The following is a 9089-nucleotide window of genomic DNA, read 5'->3' on the forward strand; positions in this document are numbered from 1 at the left end:
ACGTTGCCATCCCTACACATAAATCCAGGGACAAAACCAGTCCAGAGCCCAAAGGAGCTTGAACGCTCCTGGCCACCGACTCCACATTTAAATAGTGGTTAGTTCCCCATTATAGTGCTCTAAATATTGGTTTATATTTATTGTATGTAATATTATTTCAATAGTTCAAATTTGAAATAAGTGGATTATGGATTCCAACCCCCACCAATGTTATTTTATTTTGTTGAACTTTATTTTTCAAATAATTATAAACTATGTTACCATTATTAATTACTTGTTTTTATAGTTTGTTCAATTTTTCGATTCATCAGGCACCCTTTAGATCGATGATCTTCCAATTAAAGTTTTTTTTGCGTATGTTAGTGCTCGAACTCGAGATCTAATTTAAGCGATTTGAGGCGCTAAACCACTCAACCCAGCCTTATTTAGTATATTAATTACTTTTAATGGGTTTCTTTTATTTTAATTACATTTTTGAACTCATTTTTATCGTATCCCTTTTCTAAAAAAAAATCAATTTCTTATTTTTAATACTCAAATAACATAATTTTTAAATTAAATTTTAATTTGTAAAAATTATAAAAAAAATTATAACTAAAAATAAAAGATTGTGTAAAAATATTATCAGTTTTAAGAAATTAACGTTAAATTTATAGAAAATTAAATATGTCAACTCTTTCCACGTTGTACACTTTTAAATTTTTAACCGACACACCAAAATAATAAGGTTTTATGGTGCTGGGGCTAAAAAAACTTTACATAACCTTAACAGACTAGACTTTGAAAAATTACCACTAAACACATAGCTAAAATTAACCCTCCAAGTGCAGATTTCTGGCTCCGCCACTCGAACCAAATAAGACTATAATCCTATATAAAAATTTAATATCTTGCTTCCAATAAATATTGAGCTAACCAATTAAGGTTGGTTTGATTGTTTAAAAGTCTCAAGTCGCTTAAATTAGATTTCGAATTCATATTCTAACGTACACAGAAAACTTTAATTGGGAGAGGGACATAGATAAGGAGGGGTCGGGCCCCTTCGGCCACGGGAACCACTTTGACTCCATGTAACACTCTGATCCAATACCATGTAGATATTGTCCGCTCTGACCCAATGCCAACACATTGGACATCACGGCTTTAAAATGCGTCTACATGTATTGGATTCACATCTTACTAATAAGCCTCAATCACTCCCTCTCCATTTCCGATATGAGATTCAGTTCATTCCTACCCCCATCACCATCCCTTAGGGCCGCTCCTTGCTCAGGCCTTCTATCCCGGTGCCACCCTCTTCGGACCGGGTCATTACACTCCGGGTAGTTTCGGCCCCCTGTCTCAAAAAAAATTTATCGGGTTGTTGAATTAGTCCCCCAACATGGTCCATTAGGTGTTAGACTTGTCCAAAATTCAAAATTTCAATATTTTGGAGGTACTCCCTAAATCCAAATTTCTAATTTTTTATTTATTTATTAGGTCTCTCTAAATCCAAATTTCTAAATATTTGTTTGCCTGTTAGGCCTCTCTAAATCCAAATTTTTATTTTTTTTGACCTGTTAGGCATCCCTAAATCCAAATTTCTAATTTTTTTGGCCTGTTAGGTCTTCTTAAATCCAAATTATTATTTTTTTTGGCCTGGTAGGCCATCTAAAATCAAAATTTTTAATTTTTTTTACTTATTCAGCTCTCCCTAAATCTAAATGTTTTTTACATATTAAAACTATTAAATGAAATCTAGCTTAATTTTGAAAAATTGCATATTAATACTTAAAAATTGGTTTTTAACCTTTCAAATTATAATATATATATATATATATATATATATATAAATTGAACAAATTCAATTTAACAAAAAAAAATTACAAACGTACATGTAAAATCGGCTCCCTAATCGAATATTTCTGTATTCACCACTTGCATCCACCTAAAAATATCTACAAACTATAACAGAAAATATTGAGGTAAATTATGTATATTATGTTTCTAGAAATAGAACTTTTATGCATGAAATAGTGGGGCCCTTTTATAGTAACGGCTAGATCTCTGAGTGTGTGTCGGAATCGGGATTCAAACATTTAGCATAACAACATTTGAGACCTTGTTCGATTGTGGGGCCCATTTCCACCACCCAATGTGTCTCTTTCTATCTTTTTAGCTAAAAAAAAAAAATTCAGGTGCTTCATTCACCATTCATGGACCACTCACTCCCATCATATATATTTCACCACATATATGACATCTACACGAATAGTGGCGGATTCAAGATGGAAACTTTTAAGTAGGGATGAGTATGGTTTTGTACAATTCGGAGATTTTGTTCGGTTCTAACGGAAAAGTCAACAGTTCAATCCAGTTCTGGATCTTTTTTCGGATTTTCGGTCTAGTTCTAAAATATCCGACATATTTACTTAGTAATTTTAAGGATTTGAAAATCTCCGAAATTATACGTAATTAAGTCAACAATATAATACAGTTCGATCCTAAAGAAAAAGTCAACAATTCAATCCAATTGGATCTTTTTATTCGGGTATTTGGTTCGGTTTCAGAATCTCCAAGATCCACACTCAACTCTACTTTTAGGTAACGCTTAATATATTGTTTACCTTCAGAAATTGTTCAAAAAATTTGACTGGTTTTCTGAATTTTTGAATGTTTTGATAGTATTCTCAACTTGCATAAGTTAGCCTCTTAAACTTGCGTAAAATGTAATCAATTAATCATTTAATTGCAAAAAAAAAGTAAGTTAAATGCAGAAGATGTATTGCACGTATCTAAAAAAAGTTAAACGACCAAGGTCGGGTATGCGATTCTAATATTAGAGAAAACAAGTTTTACAGTTGAGCAAGTAAGAACTTCCTTTTTAATCTATTCTGTGAATTATGTAATAACATTTTAAGGCGCGTATAGCACATCTTCTGCATGTAGCTTACTTTTTGCAAACGAGTAATTAATTGATTACATCTTATGCAAGTTCAGGGGGTTAAGTGAACATTTTATACAAGTTGCTATCGGAACACTTTGAAAGTTTACGAGGCGAATCAAGCTTTTTAGATAAATTCAGGGGGCAAATAATGTATTAACCCTTTAAGTAATTTAACGTAAATAACAGATGGATTCAACGCTTCTAGAATTCATTGATAAATGTTATTATCTGTTTCCAAAGCATCCTTCTATCCTTCTCTGAAGTACCTACAAGAAAGAATAGACAGTTAAAGAGGGATCGGAGTTCGGCGAACCCGCTCCGATGCCTAAATAAGCAAATATCTAAAGGTTGAAGAAGGTGAAATACTTGCAAACTAGTGATTTTAATGTACCTCTAGGATTTACCATACATGCCTATTTACAGTGTTTCTGTCGAATTATTCTTCTTCTAAGAATCCCTCCTTTATTAGGAATACTTCTCTAATTAGGAGAAGTCTTCCATTAGGAGTCTTTCTCTAGGGGACATCTTCTAGTATTTGGTCAGGGAGTTTTCCTAGTGGAAAACGGTTCCTAGAAGTCTGTTGAATCTGAAGGCCTGTGATGTTTCTCATAGCTATTGGATCTGAAGGCTCTCATAGTTCCACGTGTCCACGTTTTATTTCATATGGTATCAAAACCATATACATAATTTCCATAGAGTTTTTCAACATTTCAGTGATCCCTTGAATTTATCATTGCTCGAGTGATATAAATTACGCCATCACAAAAGTAAGTTCAATTGTCGCTGAATGTATAGTTCAAGGATTCCTTACTATTTGATTAGTAAAACCTTATGCGGGGATTGATCTAGAGGGAGCTATGAGAGGGTTGAGCACTCATTGATCGTCCCGTGAAAACTATGTGCATTGTCTTATTTTTTTATGTAAAAACATTAAAAAAAAAAGCAATTTTCTTCCATAAATCACGGAAGGCCGCTACAAACATCCCTTGTCATTGAATTCGGGATTTGTCACTATCCTATGTTTACTTGTAAAATAGTAGCATTAGAATTTTTGGAAGAGGAAGAAAGAGATGAAAGGGGAGAAGGGAGAAAATGTGTTTTCATTCACCCTTGGACCACTCAATCCCATCTTATATATTCACCATATATACGACATCTATTCAAATATCGAAACTTTTAAGTAAGGCTTAATAAATTGTTTACTTTCGAAACTTGTTCAAAAAGTTTGATTGATTTTCTGAATTTTTAAAGTGTTTTGATAGCCCTCTCAATTTGCATAAAGTATCCAATTAGCCTCTTAAACTCGCATAAAATATAATCAATTAATCACTCAGGTGCAAAAAAAGTAAGTTAAATGGGGAAGATGCATTGCATGCATCTTGAAAAAAGTTAAACGATTGGGGTATGCGATTCTAATATTAGAGAATATAAGTTTTACAGTTAAGCAAGTAAAAACTTCATTTTTAATCTATTATGTGAATTTTGTGAATTATGTAATAACATTTTAATCCGCGTGCAACACATCTTTCGCATGCAGCTTATCTTTTGCAACCGAGTGATTAATTGATTACATTTTACACAAGTTCATGGAGCTAAGTGAACATTTTATGCAAGTTGAGGGGGCTATCAGGACACTTTGAAAATTCAGAGGACCAAACCAAGCTTTTTGAACAATTCAGAAGGCAAACGGATCTAGAATTCATTGACAAAGAGTGTTTCGGATACTCTTTTCTTATTTATAAATGTTTGATTGATATTTTTGGATGTTATTATGAAAAAAATTTACATGTTACATCTGTTTCCAAAGCTTTTTTTCCTTCATATCTTTCTCTGAAGTACCTACAAAAAAGAATAGACAATCAGAAAGGATTCGGAATCCGATGAATCCATTCTGATACTAAATAAGCAAATGTCTGAAGGATTGAAGGAGGTGAAATACTTGCAAAGTAGTGATATTAAGGTACCTCTAGAGTTTGTCATAGATGTATATTTATAGTGTTTCTGCTGAATCTTTTTCTTCTAGGAATCCTTCCTTTATTAGGAATTCTTCTCCAATTAGGAGAAGTCTTTCATTATGAGCCTTTTACTGGGGGACGTCTTTCACTATTTGGTCAGGTCGGTTTTTCTAGTGGAAAATGGTTCCTGAAAGTCTGTTGAATCTTAAGGCTGTGATATTCCATGTAGCTATTGGAGCTGAAGGCTCTCATCACTCCACGTGTCCATGTTTTATTTCCTATGGTATCAAAACCTTATACATAATTTTCACAGAGTTTTTCAACATTTCAGTGGTCCCTTGAATTTATCATTGCTCGGGTGATACAAATTACACCATCACAAAGTAAGTTCAATTGGTCACTGAATGTGTAGATCAAGGATTCTTTACTATTTCATTAATAAAACCGCAGTGGGTCCAGAGGGAGATAGGAGGGGCTTGAGCACTCATTAATGGCCGAAAAACACTTAAAAAATATCAATTTAACATCCATAAACCATGGGATGGCACCACAAGCACTCATTGCCATTGAATTGGGGATCCGTCATGTATACTTGTAAAATAGTAGTATTCATTAGGGTCAATTATCCAACGCTTGCACTTTGACACCCGAAGTAGAATTGTTGAAAGAGGAAGAAAGAGATGAAAGGGAAGAAAGGAGAAAATGTGTTTTTGTCTACTCGAGTATGTAATGTCTATAAAAATGATGCTTTTATCATTAGTTGACAGTACCCAGAGCGTCTAGTGGTTTGCTGCTTTTTTTAAGAGAGTTATAGTGTTTGCCGAGATTAACAGCTTAAGTAATCCATGTATAATACGTTAAAGTACGCATGGGTGTTAAAAAGCTCTCGGTGGAATCTGATAATCTGGAGGCTATTAACAGGATTTCAGATAGCCAGGCTGTTTGTCTGAAGAGCCAGAATCTCATCAAAGCTATTTTGAGGCTTCGTCCTGCCTTTGAGTATCTTAATTTCTCCCATATTTTTAGGGAGCAAAACCGCGTGGCGGATCGCTTAGCAGCTGCTGGGCATGGGAGAATGTTAGGTGTTTCTACCCTATCTGTTCCTCCTTCTTTTCTTTTGCCTTCTCTCCTAGAGGATAGGATTGGAGTCAGCCTTCCTAGACTGATCCCGGTGTAGGTTTTTTGTTGGTTTTGTTTTTTTTCCTTTCCTTTCTTACCAAAAAAAAAAGTACGCTAATCTTCACATTATCTCATACTTGTTGCATGTCTAATCAAGTGGTTGAGCTAATGAACCATGTGAAAAGTCACCTTAGGAGCATCATTGGTCTATGTGAATGATTAATCAGAGGTAGAATGATTTGCTTGCGGAAAGTTTGTTGCACACACCTTGAAAAAGTCAAATGATTTGACAGTAAATGACCCGTTAGACTTGGACTAACACGTTAGAAAAAAGAAAAGGAGTTACTTATTATTATTATTTCATCTTGAAAGTCCTAACTTTGTGAATTAGGTAATAACATTGTTCACTTTTGGATGTCATTTAATAGGTTGATATACCGGGTGGAAGAGTTATTAACCGGGGCAATGGAACTACTCAAGATAACATGAGATATCAGATTTCACACTGAAATTAAAAAAATTAATTAATTAACCTCTTTTATTTTTTTCCTAGTTAGTCCAAGTCTGACGTATCGCTTACATGTTTATTAGTTTTACTTTTCTAATTCGCATACAACACACCTTCTACATGTAGTTTACTTTTTTGCAATTAACGAATAAATTGACTACGTTTTAAGAAAAATTGAGAAGGTTATCAACGCATTTTAAATAAATTAAGGAGGTATGAGAACATTTTAAAAGTTTAGAACTAAAAAAAATAAAAAGCTTTTTAGATAATGTAAGTGCAAATGGGAGAGTATTGTAGCAATTATAATTGGATAACATGGTTACCGGTATATCTATCTGTTTTATTTATATCAGTTAATTATTTAATTATCAATATAATTTAAACAAAAAATAATTAATCCATATTTTACATGTAGTTTGGTAATATAAAAGAGAGGGTCGGCATTAATTAAATTATTTTACGAAATTAATTACCAAACCTATACTTATTTGGGGAATCATCTCACATGTTAATGGAATAAATTCATAGCCTACCACATTGACATAAAGCAAGTATACAATTAGTGATATTTATTTTTTAAAAGTAGTACAATTGTTCTATATGAATAGAAAAAATAATACATTACAACATAAGTAATTAAATTACAAGGGTAAACTTTAAATAAAACCTCCGTGGTTTCACTAATTTTTTAGATAAATGACTTTGGTTTACTTTTTGTCAAAACGAGGATTTAGGTTTTCAACTTTAACAAAATAAGGACTTTTTCGATTGATACTATTAAAATCACCCTTGACGACTTCAAAAATGACATATTTTAAGAACTACTAATATTCTAAACAACTTTAATTCTTCAACTTTTTTATTTTGAGATTGTTTAGATGATGTTTGGTAAAAAGAGATAAAGTTAATGTTTAGAGAGAGAGTTCTAAAAAAGATGATTTTCGAAAATCGAAAATGTAATTCCATAAAAAATATGACATTGAACAACTTTAATTCTTGAAAATTTTCATTTTCAGGTCGTTAAAGATGGTTTTAATAGCATTAATCCAAGTGCGAAATCTCAATCCTCGTTTTGACAAAAAGTAAACCACAGTCCTTTATCTGAAAATTAGTGAAACCACAAGAGTTTTATTTGAAATTTACCCAAATTACAATTGAGACATACATTTCATATAGAAAAAATAATACATTACAACATAAGTAATTAAATTACAATTCAAACATATATTACAAAAGATTAAATCTGCATTTTCAATATTATAGATCGTGATAGAGTAATAGTAAATAGTGTTTGAAACTGTTTTTGACACAACGGCAAAAAACACATTCCACTCATAATCGACTTCATAGTCTTTTTTCCAGAAATGATTTCATGGTTTTTCAATGAACTAGATCTATATGATAATAAACAAAACTCTATTGTTTTTCACGAAGGAAATATGGTAACACCAAAGGTTGTAAAAAAACGTTAGGCGCTAGTCGGGTAGATAGGACCCTCGGAGATTAATCGGCGGGCATTAATCAGATTTGTATTTTTTGTGTTTTTTATTTGTTAATCAACAAATTATTATATAAATTCAATTAAAATATATATTATATTATCTAAAATTAATAACATAAAATTAAGTAATATAGAAAAATATATATATTTGTAACATATATCTTTAAAAATGTACAAACATCAACATTTCAACAACAATATCATTGAAACAACTTAAAAGTGAATTATAATAAACTAAAAAAATTAAGTCACAATAAAAAAATGTTTTTGTTCATTGTCGCTTAGGCGCCACCTAGGCGGCATCGAGGCAGCCTATGCGGGAGCCAAACAGCTAAAAATCGCTTAGGAGTCAATAAAACGCCTAAAGGGCTTAATTGGAGAAAATCAGGATGGATTCTCAATTTCGAGTGTCTAAGCGGGGCTTAGGCGGTCTAGACGACCTTCGTTTCGAACAATGCACATACCACAACCATCCATAAGGGGAAAAAAATTATAATTAAAAAAGAAACTACCAAATCTACTGTAGACTAATAATAACAAATTTATTCAATAACGAAAACACAAAATAAAGTAAAGAAAAAGTTTATTTTCCGACTTTAAAAAACCTCAAAACTCTAATAAAGAAGAAAATAGTTTTTTGGTGAATAGGTTTATGTCTTCTTTCTGTTTTTTTTTTTTTTTTTTTTTTTTGACTTATGTATTTTAGAATTAATATTTGAAATAATTGAGTCAAATTAATTAGGTACATTGCACTATGAAATCTTTAAATATGTAATTAAGCATTGGACCAGAATCATTGTACTAAATAATGGGTTATTCATGACAATGCAGTACTTGTTCATTAAATTTAGGATTATTAGACTTTATAAATTAAATAAATTAAACTGAACTGAATTCTACTTATTGCAAAAGCTAACGAGCGCTCTCGGAACGTTAGTTAAGAAAAATAATTATCATTAATTACTAAATTGAAAGAATAAATAAAATTGAAAGAATAAATAAAAAGATGTCATTATTGATTATTAATCATTTTTTTACTAATTGATCATTAATTACTTCATTTTATTCCCACTATAACAT

The sequence above is a fragment of the Euphorbia lathyris genome, chromosome 3 (genome assembly GCF_963576675.1).
Source record: "Euphorbia lathyris chromosome 3, ddEupLath1.1, whole genome shotgun sequence".
Taxonomy (NCBI): domain Eukaryota; kingdom Viridiplantae; phylum Streptophyta; class Magnoliopsida; order Malpighiales; family Euphorbiaceae; genus Euphorbia; species Euphorbia lathyris.